At 45.5% G+C, this 27,854-nt stretch overlaps 1 pseudogene; it reads right to left on the bottom strand.

Annotated features, from left to right (window-relative positions):
• The window catches only part of LOC135536748 (E3 ubiquitin-protein ligase ZNF598-like), a 47,764-nt pseudogene extending 25,378 nt beyond the window's left edge, over positions 1-22,386 (bottom strand).
• Positions 22,387-27,854: the final 5,468 nt, after the last annotated feature.

The raw sequence follows: 27,854 nt of genomic DNA, 5'->3' as shown, positions 1-27,854 counted from the left end.
ACCTGGGGGGGCTTTACACTGTAACACACAATATATATACCTATAACATACATCACTACAGAGAGACCTGGGGGGCTTTACACTGTAACACACAATATATATACCTATAACATACATCACTACAGAGAGACCTGGGGGGGGGGCTTTACACTGTAACACACAATATATATACCTATAACATACTCACTAAGAGAGACCTGGGGGGCTTTATACATCATAACATACATCACTACAGAGAGACCTGGGGGGGCTTTACACTGTAACACACAATATGTATACCTATAACATACATCACTACAGAGAGACCTGGGGGCTTTATAACACACAATATATATACATATAACATACATCACTACAGAGAGACCTGGGGGGGGGCTTTACACTGTAACACACAATATATATACCTATAACATACATCACTACAGAGAGACCTGGGGGGGGTCAACACTGTAACACACAATATATATACCTATAACATACATCACTACAGAGAGACCTGGGGGGGCTTTACACTGTAACACACAATATATATACCTATAACATACATCACTACAGAGAGACCTGGGGGGGGGCTTTTACACTGTAACACACAATATATATACCTATAACATACATCACTACAGAGAGACCTGGGGGGGCTTTACACTGTAACACACAATATATATACCTATAACATACATCACTACAGAGAGACCTGGGGGGGCTTTACACTAACACACAATATATATACCTATAACATACATCACTACAGAGAGACCTATTTACACTGTAACACACAATATATATACCTATAACATACATCACTACAGAGAGACCTGGGGGGGGGCTTTACACTGTAACACACAATATATATACCTATAACATACATCACTACAGAGAGACCTGGGGGGGGGGCTTTACACTGTAACACACAATATATATACCTATAACATACATCACTACAGAGAGACCTGGGGGGGGCTTTACACTAACACACAATATATATACCTATAACATACATCACTACAGAGAGACCTGGGGGGGGGGGCTTTACACTGTAACACACAATATATATACCTATAACATACATCACTACAGAGAGACCTGGGGGGGGCTTTACACTGTAACACACAATATATATACCTATAACATACATCACTACAGAGAGACCTGGGGGGGCTTTACACTGTAACACACAATATATATACCTATAACATACATCACTACAGAGAGACCTGGGGGGGGGGGGTCAGGGGCTTTACACTGTAACACACAATATATATACCTATAACATACATCACTACAGAGAGACCTGGGGGGGGCTTTACACAACACACAATATATATACCTATAACATACATCACTACAGAGAGACCTGGGGGGCTTTACACTGTAACACACAATATGTATACCTATAACATACATCACTACAGAGACCTGGGGGGGGGGCTTTACACTGTAACACACAATATATATACCTATAACATACATCACTACAGAGAGACCTGGGGGGGCTTTACACTGTAACACACAATATATATACACCTATAACATACATCACTACAGAGAGACCTGGGGGGGGGCTTTACACTGTAACACACAATATATATACCTATAACATACATCACTACAGAGAGACCTGGGGGGGTCAGGGCTTTACACTGTAACACACAATATATATACCTATAACATACATCACTACAGAGAGACCTGGGGGGGCTTTACACTGTAACACACAATATATATACCTATAACATACATCACTACAGATACCTACACTGTAACACACAATATATATACCTATAACATCATCACTACAGAGAGACCTGGGGGGGGGGGGCTTTACACTGTAACACACAATATATATACCTATAACATACATCACTACAGAGAGACCTGGGGGGGGGGGGCTTTACACTGTAACACACAATATATAAATACCTATAACATACATCACTACAGAGAGACCTGGGGGGGGCTTTACACTGTAACACACAATATATATACACCTATAACATACATCACTACAGAGAGACCTGGGGGGGGGGGGCTTTACACTGTAACACACAATATATATACCTATAACATACATCACTACAGAGAGACCTGGGGGGGGGGCTTTACACTGTAACACACAATATATATACCTATAACATACATCACTACAGAGAGACCTGGGGGGGGCTTTACACTGTAACACACAATATATACCTATAACATACCACTACAGAGAGACCTGGGGGGGGGCTTTACAACACACAATACCTATAACACATCACTACAGAGAGACCTGGGGGGGGGGGGTCTTTACACTGTAACACACAATATATATACCTATAACATACATCACTACAGAGAGACCTGGGGGGGCTTTACACTGTAACACACAATATATATACCTATAACATACATCACTACAGAGAGACCTGGGGGGGCTTTACACTGTAACACACAATATATATACCTATAACATACATCACTACAGAGAGACCTGGGGGGGGCTTTACACTGTAACACACAATATATATACCTATAACATACATCACTACAGAGAGACCTGGGGGGGGCTTTACACTGTAACACACAATATATATACCTATAACATACATCACTACAGAGAGACCTGGGGGAGGCTTTACATACCTATAACATACATCACTACAGAGAGACCTGGGGGGGCTTTACACTGTAACACACAATATATATATACCTATAACATACATCACTACAGAGAGACCTGGGGGGGAGGCTTTACACTGTAACACACAATATATATACACCTATAACATACATCACTACAGAGAGACCTGGGGGGAAGCTTTACACTGTAACACACAATATATATACACCTATAACATACATCACTACAGAGAGACCTGGGGGGAGGCTTTACACTGTAACACACAATATATACACACCTATAACATACATCACTACAGAGAGACCTGGGGGGAGGCTTTACACTGTAACACACACATTAATGTATTTACCGGTAACATACCAGTAAAAAGTGAAAAGTTTGGACACACCTACTCATTCAAGGGTTTTTCTTTTTGTTTACTATTTAATAAGTGAAGACATCAAAACTATGAAATAACATAAGTGTTAAATCAAAATATATTGTATATTTTAGATTCTTCAACAGTAGCCACCCTTTTACTTGATGACAGCATTGCAGTGTCTTGGCATTCTCTCAACCAGCTTCATGAGGAATGCTTTTCCAACAGTCTTGCTTTTCCTTCACTCTGCGGTCCAACTTATCCCAAACCATCTCAATTGGGATGAGGTCAGGGGATTGTGGAGGCCAGGTCATCTGATGCAGCACTTCATCACTCTCCTTCATCAAATTGCCCTTACCCAGCCTGGAGGTGTGTTGGGTCATTGTCCTGTTGAAGAAGAAATGATAGTCCCACTAAGCGCAAACCAGATGGGATGGCGTATCACTTTAGAATGCTGTGGTAGCCATGCTGGTTAAGTGTGCCTTGAATTTAAAAAAACACCTCCTCCTCCATGCTTCACAGTGGGAACCACACATGCGGAGATCATCCGTTCACCCATCTCTGCATTTCACAAAGACACGGCAGTGGAGTCCAAATTTGAGATTTCTGGTTCCATCAGACCAAACGACAGATTTCCACCAGTCTAATGTCCATTGTTCGTGTTTCTTGGCCCAAGCAAGTCTCTTCTTATTGGTGTCATTTAGAAGTGGTTTCTTTGCAGCAATTCAACCATGAAGGCTTGATTCACGCAGTCTCCTCTGAACAGTTGATGTTGAGATGTGTCCGTTACTTGAATTCTGTGAAGCATTTATTTGGGCTTCAATTTCTGAAGATGGTAACTAGAATTAAGTTATCTTCTGTAGCAGAGGTAACTCTGGGTCTTCCTTTCCTGTGGCCGTCTTCATGAGAGACAGTTTCATCATGATGGTTTTTGCGACTGCATTGAAGACACTTTCGTGGAAGAATCTTGACATTTTCCGTATTGACTGACCTTCATGTCTTAAAGTAATGATGGACTGTCGTTTCTCTTTGCTTATTTGAGTTGATCTTAACATAATATGGACTTGGTCTTTTACCAAATAGGGCCATCTTCTGTTTACCACCCCCAATTTGTCACAACACAACTGATTGGCTCAAACGCATTAACCTGTTGTGACTCTAGGGGCAATATTTTCATTTTTAAACGGGATATTTTGTCAGGACAAAATGCTAGAATATGCATATAATTGACAGCTTTGGATAGAAAACCCTAACGTTTCCAAAACTGTAAAAATATTGTCTGTGACTATAACAGAACTGATAAAATCCAATCCGGAAGTGCCCATATTTTGAAAATGCTGCGTTCCAATGAGTCCCTATTGAGCTGTGAATACCACCACCGGCTTACGCTTTCTACGTATTCCCCAAGGTGTCTACGGCATTGTGACGTAGTTTTACGCATTTATGTTGAAGAATACCCGTAGGGGGCTACATTGCGCAAGTGGTCACATGATGCTCCCGGAGAAAATCTTGCGTAAAGTACAGAGGTAGCCATTATTCCAATCGCTTCTACTGAGAAACCAATTGTTCCGGTTGATATATTATCGAATAGATATTTGAAAAACACCTTGAGGATTGATTCAAAACAACGTTTGCCATGTTTCTGTCGATATTATGGAGCTAATTTGGAATATTTTTCGGCGTTGTCATGACCGCAATTTCCGGTCGATTTCTCAGCCAAACGTGTGTCACTAGAGGTTAAGGAAAGAAACTCCACAAAAGAACTTTTAACAAGGCACAGCTGTTAATTGAAAAGCATTCCAGGTGACTACCTCAAGAAGCTGGTTGAGAGGATGCCAAGAGTGTGCAAAGCTGTCATCAAGGCATCTTTGAAGAATCTCAAATATAAAATAATTTAGATTTTGTTGGTTACACTTTTTTGGTTACCACATGATTCCATATGTGTTATTTCATAGTTTTGACATCATTATTGCTCTACAATGTAGAAAATAGTACAAATAAAGAAAAACCCCTGGAATGAGTAGGTGTCCCAACTGTTGACTGGTACTGCACATCACAACAAAGAGACTGGGCCGGGGGGGGGGCTTTACAGTGTTAGGGTATAACACTGATAACACAGCTGGTATACACCTTCACCTCGGGGTGTGTGTGTGTGTGTACCTCAGTGTGGGTGCTGCAGCCCCCAGGAGAGCTGGGAAGTCATCTCCTGTCAGAGGGTTACTCTTCATGGTCCTCACTGGGGGAGCTTCTGCTGGAGGTTTGACAGGAACACTCCTGTGTCTCTCCTCAGTCTCCATCCGCTCGGGCCTCTCCATCCGCTCGGGCCTCTCCATCCGCTCGGGCCTCTCCATCCGCTCGGGCCTCTCCATCCGCTCGGGCCTCTCCATCCGCTCGGGCCTCTCCATCCGCTCGGGCCTCTCCATCCGCTCGGGCCTCTCCATCCGCTCGGGCCTCTCCATCCGCTCGGGCCTCTCCATCCGCTCGGGCCTCTCCATCCGCTCGGGCCTCTCCATCCGCTCGGGCCTCTCCATCCGCTCGGGCCTCTCCATCCGCTCGGGCCTCTCCATCCGCTCGGGCCTCTCCATCCGCTCGGGCCTCTCCATCCGCTCGGGCCTCTCCATCCGCTCGGGCCTCTCCATCCGCTCCTCTTTGCGGTGTTTGGGCGCTCCGCTCCTGTCCTGGGTGTCTCGTCCTCCGTCCTCCTGTCTCCTCTGCTGCATCAAAGAGGCTCTGACTGCTACTGCCAACTCCCTGTCCTCCTCCTCACTACCAAAACACAGCACTGTTATAGTCTATCACAGAGTCATAATACCCAGAAAACACTGGTGAAACACGCAAATGGTTCCAATCGTTTATCTACAATTCATTTTTATTCATTGTGGATATTAGAGTCACTTCAAATAAGGACTGTTTGGTATAGGCCCACCCTGGCCCTGTTGTGATAACCATGGAGGCTCACCCTGGCCTGATGTTGTGATAACCATGGAGGCTCACCCTGGCCTGATGTTGTGATAACCATGGAGGCTCACCCTGGCCTGATGTTGTGATAACCATGGAGGCTCACCCTGGCCTGATGTTGTGGTAACCATGGAGGCTCACCCTGGTCTGATGTTTTGATAACCATGGAGACTCACCCTGGTCTGATGTTGTGATAACCATGGAGACTCACCCTGGCCTGATGTTGTGATAACCATGGAGACTCACCCTGGCCTGATGTTGTGATAACCATGGAGACTCACCCTGGCCTGATGTTGTGATAACCATGGAGACTCACCCTGGTCTGATGTTTTGATAACCATGGAGACTCACCCTGGTCTGATGTTTTGATAACCATGGAGGTTCACCCTGGCGTGATGTTTTGATAACCATGGAGGTTCACCCTGGCGTGATGTTTTGATAACTGTGTAAATCTCTCTAAAACAAGGTGATTTGTATCAATATAGTCGCCTGTAATTACAACTAAAAAAAAGTATATGCTAATTAGCTGCTAATGTGGCTATCATACAGAACTAGAAACGCCTGTCAAGCGTCACTCACCAGGGCCGTGATGATCTGGACCAGACTGACGAATCCAGGCAAAAGGTAAGAATCTCTGGATTAACTAATGTTAGCTAAATGTAGTAAATAATAACGTTTTTAAATAGAGCAAGTTTTTAAATTGAAAACGCCCGTTACCTAGCTAGCAAGGTCATGGTTAGCTAGCAAGCAACATTAGCCTGGCTAGATACATTCGTAACTTGTTTAGGTTTTTATAAACCAACAGCCGAGCTTGCTAGTTGACTAGCTAGCTAACTTATATGGTGAAGCTGGGGCTACGTGTTCATGATAATGTTTGTTTGTGTCTGTGGGTGAGAGGTGGGTAGCCTACTTCAAGTAACGTAAACTCGTACATCGCCTTGGTCCGTACAATTGCCCTTATATTAGCGCCCCAAAAACGTAATACTTCCAGATCAACTGTAATGTCAATACCATTGTAAAGCACAATTTCTCCCCTTTCCAACAGAATCAAATACATGACCTAAACGCTGCCCGTTTCTGCATAATTCAAGCAGGCAATGAGCCCCGTCGGGTCTTTAAAACAAATGGCGGGTGGGGAAGCGAAACTAATGCGTGATAGTGAGAAGGAGAGATGTTGTCGTGTGGGAAAATTGCTTTTTTCACTCGATCTGTCCAACTTATCTCCTCTAAAATGTAAATAAAACACTATAAAAGAGTTAATGTGGCATTACATACCTATTGGAAGGTTTGTGTCAAATTTGAATCGGGTTATTAGGGCGGTTCTAAAGTGATCTTAGAAGTAAATAGCGGCTTTGAGAATGATGATCGCATGCAATGACGAAAAAAATGACGAGGATGATAGAAGTGCTACACCTGGTGGAGAGAGCTTGTAAGACAGAAATAGTTGCTTTATGCGTGCTGTACGTTACGACATGACGGAACGGAGGGTCAGTTTTTTCAACTTTTCTCCAATACTATAGATCCATTACCATGGCGATCAAAGCTTGAATAAAAAAACCTAGTTCTCAACCCGATTTTGAAGTCAACACAGTCGCTACAGTCCCATTAGTTTTCTTTGTAACCTTGTTTGAATGTTGCGGTTGCGCACATTTGTACGGAATGGGGCGACATTTGTTTGATATAAAATGCTAACCTCCCCTGTTATTGTAATGGTGAGAGGTTAGCATGTCTTGGAGATATTATAAAATGCTCCCTGTTATTGTAATGGTGAGAGGTTAGCATGTCTTGGGGGTATGATATAAAATGCTAACCTCCCCTGTTATTGTAATGGTGAGAGGTTAGCATGTCTTGGAGATATGATATAAAATGCTAACCTCCCTGTTATTGTAATGGTGAGAGGTTAGCATGTCTTGGAGGTATGCTAACCTCCCCTGTTATTGTAATGGTGAGAGGTTAGCATGTCTTGGAGGTATGATATAAAATGCTAAACTCCCCTGTTATTGTAATGGTGAGAGTTTATGATATAAAATGCTAAACTCCCTGTCTTGTAATGGTGAGTTTAGATCATCAGCTAACTTTAGCCACCGCTAGCTAGAAATCAATAAGAGTAAATCGGTGCAACCCAGCAATGTTTTGGACAAATGAACTGAAATCAACTGGTTTGACGTTACTTAAAGTTGATTAGTGTGATGTGTCACGGTTGTCATGGTGGTCTCATAGTGATGATGTCATACTGACCGGTTGTATCTCCAGCTACCTCTGGTGTTCGGTTGGTTCCCTTGGCTCCTTCCTCTTCCCCCCGACCCGACCTCGCCTCCTCATAGTCCTCTCCAGACACCATGCCTCCTTGAAGGAACACACAGTGTGTTGTTACCAAGCAGGCCTGAAATCCAGTTTGTTTAGACAGAAAAGCACAGTATCCAGTCTCACCATCGTTGCGTCGGGTCTGGCGAGGGGCATAGCTGAACTGCAGGTCTATGTGTCGGTTCTGTCGTGCTTCGGCTCGGTTCTTGCTGTGTGCTGAGGCCTTGTGGGCCTTGTAGTCGATCTGGCTCCTGAAGGCGTGGGTGAACTGCTCCGTAGCACAGCGCCCCTCCTCACACAGGTAGTGGGCCTCCCGGAAGTGTTCGCTCAGGTACTGGTAGTCACTGTGGAGAGAAGGGGGGCACCAACATGCTTAGGACAGATACAGAGGGGGGCGGGGGTGTCTTAATTTTTTACTATTTTCTACTTGGTAGAATAATGGTGAAGACATCAAAATTTTGAAATAACACATATGGAATAATGTAGTAACCAAAATAGTGTTAAATTAAAAAAAAACACAGATCTTCATTTTAAAGGGTTTAAACACTGTTTCCCATGCTTGTTCAATGAACCATAAACAATTAATGAACATGGACCTGTGGAACGGTCATTAAGCTTACAGACGGCAATAAGGTCACAGTTTAGAAAATTTAGGACACTAAAAAAGGCCTTTCTACGGACTCTGAAAAACGCCAAAAGAAAGATGCCCAGGGTCCCTGCTCATCTGGTGACCGTGCCATAGGCATGCTGCAAGGAGGCATGAGGACTGCAGATGTGGCCAGGGCAATAAATTGAAATGTCCGTACTGTGAGACGCCTAAGACAGCGCTACAGGGAGACAGGATGGACAGCTGATTGTCCTCGCAGTGGCAGACCACATGTAACAACACCTGCACAGGATCGGTACATCCGAACATCAACAACTGACCGAGTTACACCAGGAACGCACAATCCCTCCATCAGTGCTCAGACTGCCCCGAAAAGCTAAGAGAGAGGCTGGACTGAGGGCTTGTAGGCCTGTTGTAAGGCAGGTCCTCACCAGACATCACCGACAACAACGTCGCCTATGGGCACAAACCCACCGTCGCTGGACCAGACAGGACAGACAAAAGGTGTTCATCACTGACGAGTCGTGGTTTTGTCTCACCAGGGGTGATGGTCGGATTCGCGATTATCGTCGAAGGAATGAGCGTTACACCGAGGCCTGTACTCTGGAGCGGGATCGAGATGGAGGGTCCGTCATGGTCTGGGGCGGTGTGTCACAGCATCATCGGACTGAGCTTGTTGTCATTGCAGGCAATCTCAACGCTGTGCGTTACAGGGAAGACATCCTTCTCCCTCATGTGGTACCCTTCCTACAGGCTCACCCTGACATGACCCTCCAGCATGACAATGCCACCAGCCATACTGCTCATTCTGTTTATGATTTCCTGCAAGACAGGAATGTCAGTGTTCTCCCATGGCCATCGAAGAGCCTGGACCTCAATCCCATTGAGCACGTCTGGGACCTCTTGGGTCAGAGGGTGAGGGCTAGGGCCATTCCCCACGGAAATGTCCGGGAACTTGCAGTGCTTGGTGGAAGAGTGGGGTAACATCTCAAAGCAAGAACTGACCAATCTGGTGCGGTCCATGAGGAGGAGATGCACTGCAGTACTTAATGCAGCTGGTGGCCACACCAGATACTGACTGTTACTTTTGATTTGGATCCCACCCCCCCTTAGTTCATTCCATTTCTGTTAGTCACATGTCTGTGGAACTTGTTCAGTTTGTCTCAGTTGTTGAATCTTGTTATGTTCATCAAATCAAATTTTATTTGTCACATACACATGGTTAGCAGATGTTAATGCGAGTGTAGCGAAATGCTTGTGCTTCTAGTTCCGACAATGCAGTAATAACCAACAAGTAATCTAACTAACAATTCCTAATCTACTGTCTTATACACAGTGTAAGGGGATAAAGAATATGTACATAAGGATATATGAATGAGTGATGGTACAGAGCAGCATAGGCAAGATACAGTAGATGGTATCGAGTACAGTATATACATGTGAGATGAGTATGTAAACAAAGTGGCATAGTTAAAGTGGCTAGTGATACATGTATTACATAAGGATGCATAGATAGATAGATAGATAGATATGCGATGATAGAGTACAGTATATACGTATGCATATGAGATGAATAATGTAGGGTATGTACACATTATATTAGGTAGCATTGTTTAAAGTGGCTAGTGATACATGTATTACATAAGGATGCAGTAGATGATATAGAGTACAGTATATACGTATACATATGAGATGAATAATGTAGGGTATGTACACATTATATTAGGTAGCATTGTTTAAAGTGGCTAGTGATACATGTATTACATAAGGATGCAGTAGATGATATAGAGTACAGTATATACGTATACATATGAGATGAATAATGTAGGGTATGTAAACATTATATTAGGTAGCATTGTTTAAAGTGGCTAGTGATATATTTTACATCCTTTCCCATCAATCCCCATTATTGAAGTGGCTGGAGTTGAGTCAGTGTGTTGGCAGCAGCCACTCAATGTTAGTGGTGGCTGTTTAACAGTCTGATGGCCTTGAGATTGAAAAACAGCTTCTGTCTCTCGGTCCCAGCTTTGATGCACCTGTACTGACCTCGCCTTCTGGATGATAGCGGGGTGAACAGGCAGTGGCTCGGGTGGGTGTTGTCCTTGATGATCTTTATGACCTTCCTGTAACATCGGGTGGTTTAGGTGTCCTGGAGGGCAGGTAGTTTGCCCCCGGTGATACGTTGTGCAAACCTCACTACCCTCTGGAGAGCCTTACGGTTGTGGGCGGAGCACTTGCCGTACCAGGCGGTGATACAGCCCGCCAGGATGCTCTCGATTGTGCATCTGTAGAGTGCTTTTGGTGACAAGCCGAATTTATTCAGCCTCCTGAGGTTGAAGAGGCGCTGCTGCGCCTTCTTCACGATGCTGTCTGTGTGAGTGGACCAATTCAGTTTGTCTGTGATGTGTATGCCGAGGAACTTACTACCCTCTCCACTACTGTTCCATCGATGTGGATAGGGGGGTGTTCCCTCTGCTGTTTCCTGAAGTCCACAATCATCTCCTTAGTTTTGTTGACGTTGAGTGTGAGGTTATTGTCCTGACACCACACTCCGAGGGCCCTCACCTCCTCCCTGTAGGCCGTCTCGTCGTTGTTGGTAATCAAGCCTACCACTGTTGTGTCGTCCGCAAACTTGATGATTGAGTTGGAGGCGTGCGTGGCCATGCAGTCGTGGGTGAACAGGGAGTACAGGAGAGGGCTCAGAACGCAGGTAAAGTTTGCTGAAAACAAACGCAGTTGACAGTTAGAGGAAGTTTATTTCTTTTACAGAGTTTATATTTGAGGTTCTTCAAAGTAGCCACCCTTTGCCTTGATGACAGCTTTGCACACTCTTGGCATTCTCTCAACCAGCTTCACGAGGAATGCTTTTCCAACAGTCTTGAAGGAGGTCCCACATATGCTGAGCACTTGGTTGGCTGCTTTTCCTTCACTCTGCGATCAGACTCATCCCAAACCATCTCAATTTGGTTGAGGTCAGGGGATTGTGGGGGCCAGGTTATCTGATGCAGCACTTCATCCCTCTCCTTCTTGGTCAAATAGCACTTACACAGCCTGGAGGTGTGTTGCGTCATTGTCCTGTTGAAAAATCAATGATAGTGGGACTAAGTGCAAACCAGATGGGATGGTGTATTGCTGCAGAATGCTGTGGTAGCCATGCTGGTTAAGAGTGCCTTGAATTCAAAATAAATCCCTCACAGTGTCACCAGCAAAGCACCCCCACCCCATCACACCTCCTCCTCCATGCTTCACGGTGGGAACCACACATGCAGAGATCATCCGTTCATTGCTTGTGTTTAACCTAAGCAAGTCTCTTCTTATTCGTGTCCTTTAGTAGTGGTTTCTTTGCAGCAATTCAACCATGAAGGCCTGATTCATTCAGTCTCCTCTGAACAGGTGCATTTAACTAATACACTTCTCCTCTGCAGCAGAGGTAACTCTGGGTCTTCCTTTCCTGTGGCGGTCCTCATGAGAGCCAGTTAACTCTAACGAACATATCCTCTGCAGCAGAGGTAACTCTGGGTCTTCCTTTCCTGTGGCAGTCCTCATGAGAGCCAGTTTCATCACAGCGCTTGATGGTTTTTGCGACGGCACTTGAAGAAACTTTCAGAGTTCTTGGCATTTTCCAGATTGACTGACCTTTATGTCTTAAATTAATGATGGACTGTCATTTCTCTTTGCTTATTTGAGCTCTTCTTGCCATTATATGGGCTTTGTCTTTATCCAAATAGGGCTGTGTTCTGTACACCAAATAGTAAAAAAATAAAGAAAAACCCTGGAATGAGTAGGTGTGTCCAAACATGCGACTGGTTGTGTGTGTGTGTGTGTGTGTGTGTCTGTGTGTGTGTCCAAACATGCGACTGGTTGTGTGTGTGTGTGTGTGTCTGTGTGTGTGTCCAAACATGCGACTGGTTGTGTGTGTGTGTCCAGACATGTGACTGGTTGTGTGTGTGTGTGTGTGTCCAGACATGTGACTGGTTGTGTGTGTGTGTGTCTGTGTGTCCAGACATGTGACTGGTTGTGTGTGTGTGTCTGTGTGTCCAGACATGTGACTGGTTGTGTGTGTGTCTGTGTGTGTGTGTGTCCAGACATGTGACTGGTTGTGTGTGTCTGTGTGTGTCTGTGTGTCCAGACATGTGACTGGTTGTGTGTGTGTCTGTGTGTGTGTCCAGACATGTGACTGGTTGTGTGTGTGTCTGTGTGTGTGTCCAGACATGTGACTGGTTGTGTGTGTGTGTGTGTGTGTGTGTGTGTGTCCAGACATGTGACTGGTTGTGTGTGTGTGTGTGTGTGTGTGTGTCCAGACATGTGACTGGTTGTGTGTGTGTCTGTGTGTCCAGACATGTGACTGGTTGTGTGTGTGTCTGTGTGTCCAGACATGTGACTGGTTGTGTGTGTCTGTGTGTGTCTGTGTGTCCAGACATGTGACTGGTTGTGTGTGTCTGTGTGTGTCTGTGTGTCCAGACATGTGACTGGTTGTGTGTGTGTGTACCTGTAGTACTCCTGGGCTCCGTCAGCATCACAGAAGTGACAGAAGTAATGGTCTCTACGGAGGTGTTTCAGCAGCTCGTCGTTGTCAAGGTAACGGTCATCACAGAACTTGCAGAGCGGGTGTCCGCGGTGAGATGTGTCATCTGGGTCACCATGGGTACGGTGACGTGCCAGATCCTTCCGGTTATACCACTTCCTCTCATGGGAGAAGATCTGGTGGGAATAGGTTACATATATGTTAGACAGACAGGTATAACACAGACAGACAGGTATAACACAGACAGACAGACAAACATACCTACCTGCAGGTGTTTGGTACAGAGTTTGCAACAGAAGAGTTCATGCTGTTTCCTCATGTGCTGCTCCAACTCCTCAAACTTTGAGAAGACTTTAGACTCTGGACACACAGGACACTCAGACTGTAGCAGTGTCCTACAGGCAGAGACAGAGAGAGACATGAGGAAGAGAGACAGAGACTTATAGTAGATAGAGAGGTCCAGGGGGAAGACAGGAGAGGAAGAGAGGGATAGGAGAGAGGGCCAGGAGGAAGAGGAATATGAGGAAGAGGAATATGAGGAAGAGGAGAGAGGACCAGGGGGAGGACAGGAGAGGAAGAGCGGTCCAGGAGGAGGACAGGAGAGGAAGAGCGGTCCAGGGTGAAGAGGAGAGAGGGATAGGAGGAAGAGGAGAGAGGGATAGGAGGAAGAGTGATAAGGAGGAGGAAAGCAGTATACCTGAACTGAGCGTATATCTTGGAGTCTGTAAAGTAGATGTCATGTTTCCTTTCCACCTGCAGCATCTGGAGGGGCTGAGAGGAGAACGCCACCAACTTCTGCACAAACAGCACCTAGACACAAACACCCTGTTAATGGGATTCAGCCTTTACCTGACCTGTCCACTGGTAGCTGCACAAACAGCACCTAGACACACAGCACCTAGACACAAACAGCACCTAGACACAAACAGCACCTAGACACAAACAGCACCTAGACACAAACAGCACCTAGACAAACAGCACCTAGACACAAACAGCACCTAGTCACAAACAGCACCTAGACACAAACACCCTGTTAATGGGATTCAGCCTTTACCTGACCTGTCCACTGGTAGCTGCACAAACAGCACCTAGACACAAACAGCACCTAGACACAAACAGCACCTAGACACAAACAGCACCTAGACACAAACAGCCTGTTAATGGGATTCAGCCTTTACCTGACCTGTCCACTGGTAGCTGCACAAACAGCACCTAGACACAAACAGCACCTAGACACAAACAGCACCTAGACACAAACAGCACCTAGACACAAACAGCACCTAGACACAAACAGCACCTAGACACAAACAGCCTGTCAATGGGAATCAGCCTTTACCTGACCTGTCCACTGGTAGCTGGGGTCAAGGCCTTGGGGTTTTACTTGTTATTCCAGCCAACATTACAGCGACAATCAAAGTACAGCTGTTAAATGAAGCTAACCCTACCCTAGGGTACTAGCTCACAAACTAACAGAGAAAGGGATGAGCCAGCTAGTTAAAGTGAGTAGTGAAATCTGTCTGTAGTCCCACTACTGAACAGACCAGAGTGGTGTTTATAATGAGATGGAGAATCTGTTTGAGACCATACATATTTTGGGAAACTGCAAAAAAACAGGATAAATATATGGTTTCAGGTGTTTAGTTACTTTTTCCTCAACTAGTTTCTCTAATTTTATAGCAAGCTTGCTTGCACTGCAGAGCAGCTTGCTAGCTGAATGCTAGGCTAGGTTGAAGATACCACCGTAGCTAGCTGAATGCTAGGCTAGGTTGAAGATACCACCGTAGCTAGATGAATGCTAGGCTAGGTTGAAGATACCACTGTAAACAAATGTCAGGCTCGTTTTTTCTGGCAATTGTGCTTTTATCAGATGCCAAACCTACAAACTTATAAAATGACCTATTAGCGAGATTGACTTGTCATTTCAATAGGCACAGGATACTAACTAAAATCTGGTTTTATGATTGGAATTAAACGTTACCATGGTTTGCTTAGCTAAATACAGGTAGCCTATAGCCCCTGATAAAACGTAATCTCATTTCAGATAGCCTACAGTAGCCAAGACAAAGTGGAGGCAAAATGTAAACTGAATGATTTAGCAGTTTGCTTAGTTCAAATTCAACACAAATAGCGAGGACATTGAGGCAAGTGCTTGTGTTTCCCAATAGCCTAATCTGGTTTACCTTCAATCTAATGCTGATCACCTGTAGCCTAATCTAATGCTGATCACCTGTAGCCTAATCTAATGCTGATCACCTGTAGCCTAATCTAATGCTGATCACCTGTAGCCTAATCTAATGCTGATCACCTGTAGCCTAATCTAATGCTGATCGCCTGTAGCCTAATCTAATGCTGATCGCCTGTAGCCTAATCTAATGCTGATCGCCAGTAGCCTAATCTAATGCTGATCGCCAGTAGCCTAATCTAATGCTGATCGCCAGTAGCCTAATCTAATGCTGATCGCCAGTAGCCTAATCTAATGCTGATCGCCTGTAGCCTAATCTAATGCTGATCGCCTGTAGCCTAATCTAATGCTGATCAGCTGTAGCCTAATCTAATGCTGATCGCCTGTAGCCTAATCTGACTATTACCTTCAATCTAATGCTGATCGCCTGTAGCCTAATCTAATGCTGATCGCCTGTAGCCTAATCTAATGCTGATCGCCTGTAGCCTAATCTAATGCTGATCGCCTGTTGTCTAATCTGACTATTACCTTCAATCTAATGCTGATCACCTGTAGCCTAATCTAATGCTGATCACCTGTAGCCTAATCCTGATCACCTGTAGCCTAATGCTGATCACCTGTAGCCTAATCTAATGCTGATCACCTGTAGCCTAATGCTGATCACCTGTAGCCTAATGCTGATCACCTGTAGCCTAATCCTGATCACCTGTAGCCTAATCTAATGCTGATCACCTGTAGCCTAATCCTGATCACCTGTAGCCTAATCTAATGCTGATCACCTGTAGCCTAATGCTGATCACCTGTAGCCTAATGCTGATCACCTGTAGCCTAATGCCCCTGGACTGTTCCCCCACTAACAGAGGCCCCTGGACTGTTCCCCCATAAGAGGCCCCTGGACTGTTCCCCCACTAACAGAGGCCCCTGGACTGTTCCCCCACAACAGAGGCCCCTAGACTGTTCCCCCACTAACAGAGGCCCCTGGACTGTTCCCCCACTAACAGAGGCCCCTGGACTGTTCCCCCATAAGAGGCCCCTGGACTGTTCCCCCACTAACAGAGGCCCCTGGACTGTTCCCCCACAACAGAGGCCCCTGGACTGTTCCCCCACTAACAGAGGCCCCTGGACTGTTCCCCCACTAACAGAGGCCCCTGGACTGTTCCCCCACAACAGAGGCCCCTGGACTGTTCCCCCACAACAGAGGCCCCTGGACTGTTCCCGCACAACAGAGGCCCCTGGACTGTTCCCCACTAACAGAGGCCCCTGGACTGTTCCCCCACTAACAGAGGCCCCTGGACTGTTCCCCCACTAACAGAGGCCCCTGGACTGTTCCCCCACTAACAGGGGCCCCTGGACTGTTCCCCCACAACAGAGGCCCCTGGACTGTTCCCCCACAACAGAGGCCCCTAGACTGTTCCCCCACAACAGAGGCCCCTAGACTGTTCCCCCACAACAGAGGCCCCTGGACTGTTCCCCCACAACAGAGGCCCCTGGACTGTTCCCCCACTAACAGAGGCCCCTGGACTGTTCCCCCACTAACAGGGGCCCCTGGACTGTTCCCCCACTAACAGGGGCCCCTGTACTGTTCCCCCACAACAGAGGCCCCTGTACTGTTCCCCCACAACAGAGGCCCCTGGACTGTTCCCCCACAACAGAGGCCCCTGGACTGTTCCCCCACAACAGAGGCCCCTGGACTGTTCCCCCACAACAGAGGCCCCTGGACTGTTCCCCCACAACAGAGGCCCCTGGACTGTTCCCGCACAACAGAGGCCCCTGGACTGTTCCCCAATAACAGAGGCCCCTGGACTGTTCCCCCACAACAGAGGCCCCTGGACTGTTCCCCCACAACAGAGGCCCCTGGACTGTTCCCCCACTAACAGAGGCCCCTGGACTGTTCCCCCACTAACAGAGGCCCCTGGACTGTTCCCCCACTAACAGAGGCCCCTGGACTGTTCCCCCATAACAGGGGCCCCTAGACTGTTCCCGCACAACAGAGGCCCCTAGACTGTTCCCCCATAACAGGGGCCCCTAGACTGTTCCCCCATAAGAGAGGCCCCTTGACTGTTCCCCAATAACAGAGGCCCCTGGACTGTTCCCCAATAACAGAGGCACAGAAGGGAGTTGCATAACTTCCACTCGAGACCCAAGAACTGAGCGTAAAAACCTTCCGCTTGATACGGTTTTCCATAAGCAGAGTCGATATTATAATGCAGTTTAAACCACCTACAACCGAATGAATCTCATGCTCTCTAGTGCTCAGTGGTTTTCCAGTGCTTTAACACGCTAGAACTGATGTTTTATGGAAAAAGATGTCTCCACAATGACACATTAAACAGCCCAACTACAACCGCTGAAACAGCTGTCAGGACGTGCGTCTGCTGTTCACATGCTAGTCGGAATTGGAAGCTCAGAAACGTCCGACTTGCTGATTGATTGAACGAGGCACGTGTATAACTACAACCAGTTAAGCAAGTCGGACATTTCAGACTTTCCTAGTTCTGACTAGCATGTGAAGGCAGCAAATGTCTCCTCTCACTCAGGTGACTCAGCTGCCTGCTGCAGCGCTCTCTCAACGCACACCCAGAGACCCTAGGAAGACGGGCAGGAACTCCCCCAGAGACCACAGGAAGACGGGCAGGAACTCCCCCAGAGACCGCCGGAAGACGGGCAGGAACTCCCCCAGAGACCGCCGGAAGACGGGCTGGAACTCCCCCAGAGACCGCAGGAAGACGGGCAGGAACTCCCCCAGAGAGCGCAGGAAGACGGGCAGGAACTCCCCCAGAGAGCGCAGGAAGACGGGCAGGAACTCCCCCAGAGACCGCCGGAAGACGGGCAGGAACTCCCCCAGAGAGCGCAGGAAGACGGGCAGGAACTCCCCCAGAGAGCGCAGGAAGACGGGCAGGAACTCCCCCAGAGACCGCAGGAAGACGGGCAGGAACTCCCCCAGAGACCGTAGGAAGACGGGCAGGAACTCCCCCAGAGACCGCAGGAAGACGGGCAGGAACTCCCCCAGAGACCGTAGGAAGACGGGCAGGAACTGCTTTTCCAATACAAATCCAAGCTCATGCTTGTAGGTGATGTCATTGCGACATTGGCTAGCTCAGCTCATACGCAGAAACATGTCATCAGGTTTAACGGTCGTTTTGCGCTTGTGCAGGCCGTCAGATCAAAGGAGCCTTTCACAGAAAAAGGGTTTTACCCCCTTTTCGCCCCAATTTCATGACATCCAATTAGTAGTTACGATCTCGTCTCAACTCCCCAACGAGCTCGGGGAGAGGTTGAAGGTCAAGTCTTGCGTCCTTCGTAACATGACCCGCCAAGACGAGCTACTTCTTAACACACTGCTCGTTTTACCCGGAAGCCAGCCGCACCAATGTGGAGGAGGAAAACCCATTCGACTGACAAACGAGGTTAGCTTGCAGGCACCCGGGCCCACCACAAGGAGTCGCTAGAGCGCAGTGAGCCAAGGAAATTCCACCGGTCAAACCCTCCCCTGGACGACGCGGCTGTAGTGCCCTGAGACCGCTGCGCCACTCGGGGAGGCCGATGAAGTTGTTTTTTGCCAAAAATTAAAACGTGTCAGTTTGTCACTTTTATGAGGTTCGAGAAATAACATGTTCAACTACTTAAGATTTAAGCTCAAATCTCGGTTGCATCTGTAGATTGAAAAAATTAACAACTAAAGCCAGAATTGTTCACTTATATTTATTGACTTCTCAAACCCCAAACCTGTCTGGTCTGCTTGGTCTGTTTCAAAAGCGTTCCTGGAAGTCTTGCGGTTTTGCACTTCTGGGTTTAGAAACTGACACACCCCTACAGCCCCCCCCTTCCCCACCACTCACTCAGCAACAGCTGGCCTCACTGCTTGATCACAGATCGAACAATGAGACCGATATTTCACAGGATGTATAAATGTGAAGCATCCGGTCGGCGTTTCAACTCACTACCAAAAATGGTGATGAGAGGAAACCCATCCGGTCTGCGTTTCAACTCATGACCAAATATGGTGATGAGAGGAAGCCCAGTGGGAGAAGATGGAGCGAGATGGATATTGGCCGACATTCTGCCAATGTTCTCGTCGATGAAATGTTTGATCTCAATACAGTTCACGGTTCCCAAACCTAAAATCAGTTATGAACTAAGTTGAGTTTACTTTTTCCCCTCACCATTTGCCAATGTTTCCAAAAAGTGAATTTAGTTTTTGCACACCCGCACTTCAGAGTAGGCGTTCCCTAATGAAAATATGCAAATACACGCATAAAATGAGCCAATAGGATCTTGGGAGCTCGTGCTTTGCTCTGCCTCCATCCTTGCTTGTTCTGCCAACTATGACTCATTTATTCCCATTGCAAACCACAGGTTGTGGTCTCTCTTGGATTAGCTATAAACATCTTTGGCCTGATTCTCTGATAGTCAGCAGGTCACAGTGAAATATATATTTTTGTTGTTGTTGAGAAACGCCATGGCGACCGCGGTGCAATTTAGAAGTAGTCCGAAACACCTTCAACCAATACATTTTCACATCGATTTCAAAGTAGCTCAAATTTCAGGAAAACCGCAACCCCGCCGTCCCGTAGCGAAAACCCCAGCAACCCCGCCGTCCAGTATGGAAACCCCGGCAACCCCGCCGTCCCGTAGCGAAAACCCCGGCAACCCCGCCGTCCCGTAGCGAAAAACCACGGCAACCCCGCCGTCCAGTAGCGGAATGAGCTTTGCATGAAGATGTACAGCGTGGTTAAATAGAGATGCACTGGATATACAGCAGTATGTGGACTCCCCTTCAAATGAGTGGATTCAGATATTTCAGCCACACGCGTTGCTGACGGTTGTATAAATCGAGCACACAGCCATGCAATCTCCATAGACAAACATTGTCCTTACTGAAGAGCTCAGTGAGTTTCAACGTGGCACCGTCATGACGCCACCTTTCCAACAAGTCAGTTTGTCAAATTTCTGCCCTTCTAGAGCTGCCCCGGTCAACTGTAAGCTCTGTTATTGTGAAGTGGAAACAGTCATGGAGCAACAACGGCTGAGCTTCGAGTGGTAGGCCACACAAGCTCACAGAACGGGACCATCGAGTGCTGAAGCTCGTAAAAATCGTCTGTCCTCGGTTGCAAAAGTTCCCTACCGAGTTCCACATACTTTTGGTCATGTAGCGTACTTCACAATGTAAACAGGGCATAATGCCGGCCTCATGTCGCAGAACTAGGAAACTTGGAAATGACCGAGTTGCTAAACGAGACAAACAGAATCACCTGGCTTATCAGTCTTTCTGAACGCTGATAACTTCAGAACAAAGTCGACTACGAATACAAAGTTCTCAATGTCTTTGCAATTGATGTGAAGTATGAAAAGCCATTTCAAATGAAAGAAATGAGATGGATGCATTCAAATTTAAACATTAGGCTATAGGCTCATTTCAAGTATATTGAAATTACATTTCATGTTCAATTAATTGACTTCTATTTTCCTACTTGTACTTTTCACAAAATCTGTAATTTGTCAAAAATATATCATGTGTAGCCTAACATGCGAGCAATGACGTGCCAAATCTGTGATTTAGTGCATTTTTATTGAGTAAGCATTAGGCCTAATGTCTGTCTAGGAGCTGATCCGTCGTCTGCATTGTGAAATAATTACCATGTTAATGAGGTCATATTTGAATGGAGAAAACTTATCCTAGAGCAGTGATCCCTTTCTTCCTGATCTATCAGACCGCTGTCTCTACGTGGTGTTTTTGGGAAACGCATGTAACATCATCGGCCGTTGTAGGAAAGATGGATAGTTAAAACAGTCCAACCAAAACGCCATCGCTGTCGGGAAACCGGGCCCTGGTCAATATAATGAATCATCTGTGGCTCGGTCCATGGTACGGGGAGGGGTGACTGTCCCGTCCCGGGTAGTAAATTACAAACCATTACATAACCACCACCCTACCCTTCATGAAGCCTGACAGCTCTCTCTCATAAGACAACCTTACATGGCCGTATAGCATCGGTTCCATACTTATTAGTTACCTACATAAATACAAAAACTACTTACTTGATTACAATAACACCAAAATGTGTTATAACTAACCTCTTTGTTCTATTTGTGAAAACACTCAAGCTAACGTTAGTCATTACGTGTCTTAGGTCATTTAACTGTGTGTGTGTGGAGGGGTTAGCCCGTGCCTGCCTATTACCACTTACAAACGACAAATATATGTGTTGACTTTGACGAATAACTATCTAAGTAAGTAAATAAACCCCCTCCGACCGAACTGAAGGAGTTCGATAAGAGTCCATGAGAGATCATTGGAAACGTAGCTGAGCAGATACCACGGCCTACAGTGTTCCCAGCGCATCCCCGCTGTAGAGTAGTCGGGCCGGTAGTCGGTGTTACCTTGTCGAGCTGCTCCCGGCACACGGCGCAGTACTTCTGGTCGCACAGCACCCTCATTTTGGTCGAGCAGCGGTAACACACCGGGTGGTCGCATTTCCCCAGGGCGAAGATGTCGAGCTCCTGACAACACAGAACACAGTTCCGCTCGTAGTTGTTAGATGTTGATTCCATGGTGGTTATTTGTTTTTAAATGAGTTAATAAAACCCGGAGTTATATTTGGTTTTCCGGTCTGAATCGCAGACGTCAGGAAGTAGCTGGGTGGTTTAACAGCGGCTATTCGTTCAATAGAAGGAGGTATCGTCTGTTTGTGTAATGACACGGAAGTCACTCGGCAATGCAGATATTTACTGGTGTATAAACTATAAGGATAGGCTGTAGAATGGTAGTTGTGCTTCTCCTATCCCTCGCCAATAGAGATTTACTGGTGTATAAACCATAAGGATAGACTGTTCAATGGTAGCTGTGCTTCTCCTATCCCTCTACGAGGCCTTGGGGTTCATTACACAGGCGGGTCCTCTGACGTCTCCACGTGCCTGTCTCAGTGACTCAGAACATGTCAGATGATTTTTTATGTCAATCCGACACGCATTACATATAGTATGTATTTATTTGTGGGTGTCCATCATCCATAATATGTATGTATAGACTTTGGTGAGAGTTTTCCGACTGTTCAGGCACACATTACTCGACAGGCGAGCCGCAGCGCGGACCCGAAGACCCTCGTCGGTGATTGGTCAACGGTGGGGTTTCTTCAATAAAGTCTGTCATTCAACGAGATACGACTTGTTTCCATGCAAATGTTTTATTTAAAAATACTTTACCAAATATCTTAGTTCAATGTAAAATTGCGAAACTAAGATCTCTAAGGTAAAAATGTCAAAATGAACGTCAGATTTCTTGAGTTATTTTGGCTACAGCCTCTCAAAATGGACAAACAGTACTATTGCCGCTTTATTCTCGTTTTTCTAAAATCAAATCAAATGTTATTTGTCACATACATGTGTTGAGCAGATGTTATTGCGGGTGTAGCTTGTGTTTCTAGCGCTAACAGTGCAGTAATATCTAACAGTAATATTTATCCATTTCACAACAATACACACACATCTAAAGTACAGGAACTGCCTTTAAGAAGGAGATGCCTTTAGCTAACATGTAAAGGAGATGCCTTTAGCTAACATGTAAAGGAGACGCCTTTAGCTAACATGTAAAGGAGATGCCTTTAGCTAACATGTAAAGGAGATGCCTTTAGCTAACGTAAAGGAGATGTCTTTAGCTAACGTGTAAAGGAGATGCCTTTAGCTAACATGTAAAGGAGATGCCTTTAGCTAACATGTAAAGGAGATGCCTTTAGCTAACATGTAAAGGAGATGCCTTTAGCTAACATGTAAAGGAGATGCCTTTAGCTAACATGTAAAGGAGATGCCTTTAGCTAACATGTAAAGGAGATGTCTTTAGCTAACGTAAAGGAGATGCCTTTAGCTAACGTAAAGGAGATGCCTTTAGCTAACATGTAAAGGAGATGCCTTTAGCTAACATGTAAAGGAGATGCCTTTAGCTAACATGTAATGGAGATGCCTTTAGCTAACATGTAAAGGAGATGCCTTTAGCTAACATGTAAAGGAGATGCCTTTAGCTAACATGTAAAGGAGATGCCTTTAGCTAACATGTAAAGGAGATGCCTTTAGCTAACATGTAAAGGAGATGCCTTTAGCTAACATGTAAAGGAGATGTCTTTAGCTAACATGTAAAGGAGATGCATTTAGCTAACATGTAAAGGAGATGCATTTAGCTAACATGTAAAGGAGATGCCTTTAGCTAACATGTAAAGGAGATGCCTTTAGCTAACGTAAAGGAGATGTCTTTAGCTAACGTGTAAAGGAGATGCCTTTAGCTAACATGTAAAGGAGATGCCTTTAGCTAACATGTAAAGGAGACGCCTTTAGCTAACATGTAAAGGAGATGCCTTTAGCTAACATGTAAGGGAGATGCCTTTAGCTAACATGTAAAGGAGATGCCTTTAGCTAACATGTAAAGGAGACGCCTTTAGCTAACGTAAAGGAGATGCCTTTAGCTAACGTGTAAAGGAGATGCCTTTAGCTAACATGTAAAGGAGATGCCTTTAGCTAACATGTAAAGGAGATGCCTTTAGCTAACATGTAATGGAGATGCCTTTAGCTAACATGTAAAGGAGATGCCTTTAGCTAACATGTAAAGGAGATGCCTTTAGCTAACATGTAAAGGAGATGCCTTTAGCTAACATGTAAAGGAGATGCCTTTAGCTAACATGTAAAGGAGATGCCTTTAGCTAACATGTAAAGGAGATGTCTTTAGCTAACATGTAAAGGAGATGCATTTAGCTAACATGTAAAGGAGATGCATTTAGCTAACATGTAAAGGAGATGCCTTTAGCTAACATGTAAAGGAGATGCCTTTAGCTAACATGTAAAGGAGATGTCTTTAGCTAACATGTAAAGGAGACGCCTTTAGCTAACGTAAAGGAGATGCCTTTAACTAACGTGTAAAGGAGATGCCTTTAGCTAACGTGTAAAGGAGACGCCTTTAGCTAACGTGTAAAGGAGATGCCTTTAGCTAACGTGTAAAGGAGATGCCTTTAGCTAACATGTAAAGGAGATGCCTTTAGCTAACATGTAAAGGAGATGCCTTTAGCTAACATGTAAAGGAGCTGCCTTTAGCTAACATGTAAAGGAGATGTCTTTAGCTAACATGTTAGCTAAAGGCATAGATGCCTTTAGCTAACATGTAAAGGAGCTGCCTTTAGCTAACATGTAAAGGAGATGTCTTTAGCTAACATGTAAAGGAGATGCCTTTAGCTAACATGTAAAGGAGATGCCTTTAACTAACATGTAAAGGAGATGCCTTTAGCTAACATGTAATGGAGATGCCTTTAACTAACGTGTAAAGGAGACGCCTTTAGCTAACGTGTAAAGGAGACGCCTTTAGCTAACGTGTAAAGGAGACGCCTTTAGCTAACGTGTAAAGGAGACGCCTTTAGCTAACGTGTAAAGGAGACGCCTTTAGCTAACGTGTAAAGGAGATGCCTTTAGCTAATGTGTAAAGGACATGCCTTTAGCTAACGTGTAAAGGAGTTGCCTTTAGCTAACGTGTAAAGGAGATGCCTTTAGCTAACGTGTAAAGGAGATGCCTTTAGCTAACATGTAAAGGAGATGCCTTTAGCTAACATGTAAAGGAGATGCCTTTAACTAACATGTAAAGGAGATGCCTTTAGCTAACATGTAATGGAGATGCCTTTAGCTAACATGTAAATGAGATGCCTTTAGCTAACATGTAAAGGAGATGCCTTTAGCTAACATGTAAAGGAGATGCCTTTAGCTAACATGTAAAGGAGATGCCTTTAGCTAACATGTAATGGAGATGCCTTTAGCTAACATGTAAATTAGAGGCCTTTAACTAACATGTAAAGGAGATGCCTTTAACTAACATGTAAAGGAGGTGCCTTTAGCTAACATGTAAAGGAGATGTCTTTAGCTAACATGTAAAGGAGATGCCTTTAGCTAACATGTAAAGGAGATGCCTTTAGCTAACATGTAAAGGAGATGCCTTTAGCGAACATGTAAAGGAGATGCCTTTAGCTAACATGTAAAGGAGATGCCTTTAGCTAACATGTAAAGGAGATGCCTTTAACTAACATGTAAAGGAGATGCCTTTAGCTAACATGTAAAGGAGATGCCTTTAGCTAACATGTAAAGGAGATGCCTTTAGCTAACATGTAAAGGAGAGGCCTTTAGCTAACATGTAAAGGAGATGCCTTTAGCTAACATGTAAAGGAGATGCCTTTAGCTAACATGTAAAGGAGATGCCTTTAGCTAACATGTAAAGGAGATGCCTTTAGCTAACATGTAAAGGAGATGCCTTTAGCTAACATGTAAAGGAGATGCCTTTAGCTAACATGTAAAGGAGACGCCTTTAGCTAACGTGTAAATTAGAGGCCTTTAACTAACATGTAATGGAGATGCCTTTAGCTAACATGTAAAGGAGATGCCTTTAGCTAACATGTAAAGGAGACGCCTTTAGCTAACATGTAAAGGAGATGCCTTTAGCTAACATGTAAAGGAGATGCCTTTAGCTAACATGTAAAGGAGATGCCTTTAGCTAACATGTAAAGGAGATGCCTTTAGCTAACGTAAAGGAGATGCCTTTAGCTAACATGTAAAGGAGATGCCTTTAGCTAACATGTAAAGGAGATGCCTTTAGCTAACATGTAAAGGAGATGCCTTTAGCTAACATGTAATGGAGATGCCTTTAGCTAATGTAAAGGAGATGCCTTTAGCTAACATGTAATGGAGATGCCTTTAGCTAACGTAAAGGAGATGCCTTTAGCTAACATGTAAAGGAGATGCCTTTAGCTAACATGTAAAGGAGACGCCTTTAGCTAACGTAAAGGAGATGCCTTTAGCTAACATGTAAAGGAGATGCCTTTAGCTAACATGTAAAGGAGATGCCTTTAGCTAACATGTAATGGAGATGCCTTTAGCTAACGTAAAGGAGATGCCTTTAGCTAACATGTAAAGGAGATGCCTTTAGCTAACATGTAATGGAGATGCCTTTAGCTAACATGTAAAGGAGATGCCTTAAGCTAACATGTAAAGGAGATGCCTTAAGCTAACATGTAAAGGAGATGCCTTTAGCTAACATGTAAAGGAGATGCCTTTAGCTAACATGTAAAGGAGATGCCTTTAGCTAACATGTAAAGGAGATGCCTTTAGCTAACATGTAAAGAGATGCCTTTAGCTAACATGTAAAGGAGATGCCTTTAGCTAACATGTAAAGGAGATGCCTTTAGCTAACATGTAAAGGAGATGCCTTTAGCTAACATGTAAAGGAGGTCAAAAGTATGTACATGTAGGTATCGTTAAAGTGACTGTGCATATAAGATAAACAGAGAGTAGCAGCAGCATACAAGAGGGGGACACACACAATGTAAATAGGTCGGGTAACCATTGGTTACCTGTTCAGGAGTCTTATGGCTTGGGGGTAAAAACTGTTGAGAAGCCTTTTTGTCCTAGACTTGGCACTCCGGTACCGCTTGCCATGCGGTAGTAGAGAGAACAGTGTTTGACTGGGGTCTTTGACAATTTTTAGGGCCTTCCTCTGACACTGCCTGGTGTAGAGGTCCTGGATGGCAGGCAGCTTTGCCCCAGTGATGTATTTGGCCGTACGCACTACCCTCTGAAGTAACCTTTGTCTTATGCAACCCCACCAAACTTAACCAGGCTGGTCTGTCTAGTCTGAGAGATCAGGGTGGTCTGTCTAGTCTGAGAGACCAGGCTGGTCTGTCTAGTCTGAGAGACCAGGCTGGTCTGTCTAGTCTGAGAGACCAGGCTGGTCTGTCTAGTCTGAGAGACCAGGCTGGTCTGTCTTGTCTGAGAGACCAGGCTGGTCTGTCTAGTCTGAGAGTCCAGGCTGGTCTGTCTAGTCAGAGAGATCAGGGTGGTCTGTCTTGTCTGAGAGACCAGGCTGGTCTGTCTAGTCTGAGAGACCAGGCTGGTCTGTCTAGTCTGAGAGACCAGGCTGGTCTGTCTAGTCTGAGAGATCAGGCTGGTCTGTCTAGTCTGAGAGATCAGGCTGGTCTGTCTAGTCTGAGAGTCCAGGCTGGTCTGTCTTGTCTGAGAGATCAGGCTGGTCTGTCTAGTCTGAGAGTCCAGGCTGGTCTGTCTAGTCAGAGACATCAGGCTGGTCTGTCTAGTCTGAGATCAGGCTGGTCTGTCTAGTCTGAGAGATCAGGCTGGTCTGTCTAGTCTGAGACATCAGGCTGGTCTGTCTAGTCAGAGATCAGGCTGGTCTGTCTAGTCTGAGACATCAGGCTGGTCTGTCTAGTCTGAGAGATCAGGCTGCAGGCTGGTCTGTCTAGTCTGAGATCAGGCTGGTCTGTCTAGTCT

This window comes from Oncorhynchus masou, unplaced genomic scaffold, assembly GCF_036934945.1.
Source record: "Oncorhynchus masou masou isolate Uvic2021 unplaced genomic scaffold, UVic_Omas_1.1 unplaced_scaffold_659, whole genome shotgun sequence".
Classification (NCBI taxonomy): domain Eukaryota; kingdom Metazoa; phylum Chordata; class Actinopteri; order Salmoniformes; family Salmonidae; genus Oncorhynchus; species Oncorhynchus masou.
Note: the sequence above shows the minus strand (reverse complement) of the source record. Positions and strands in the feature narration are given on the sequence as shown.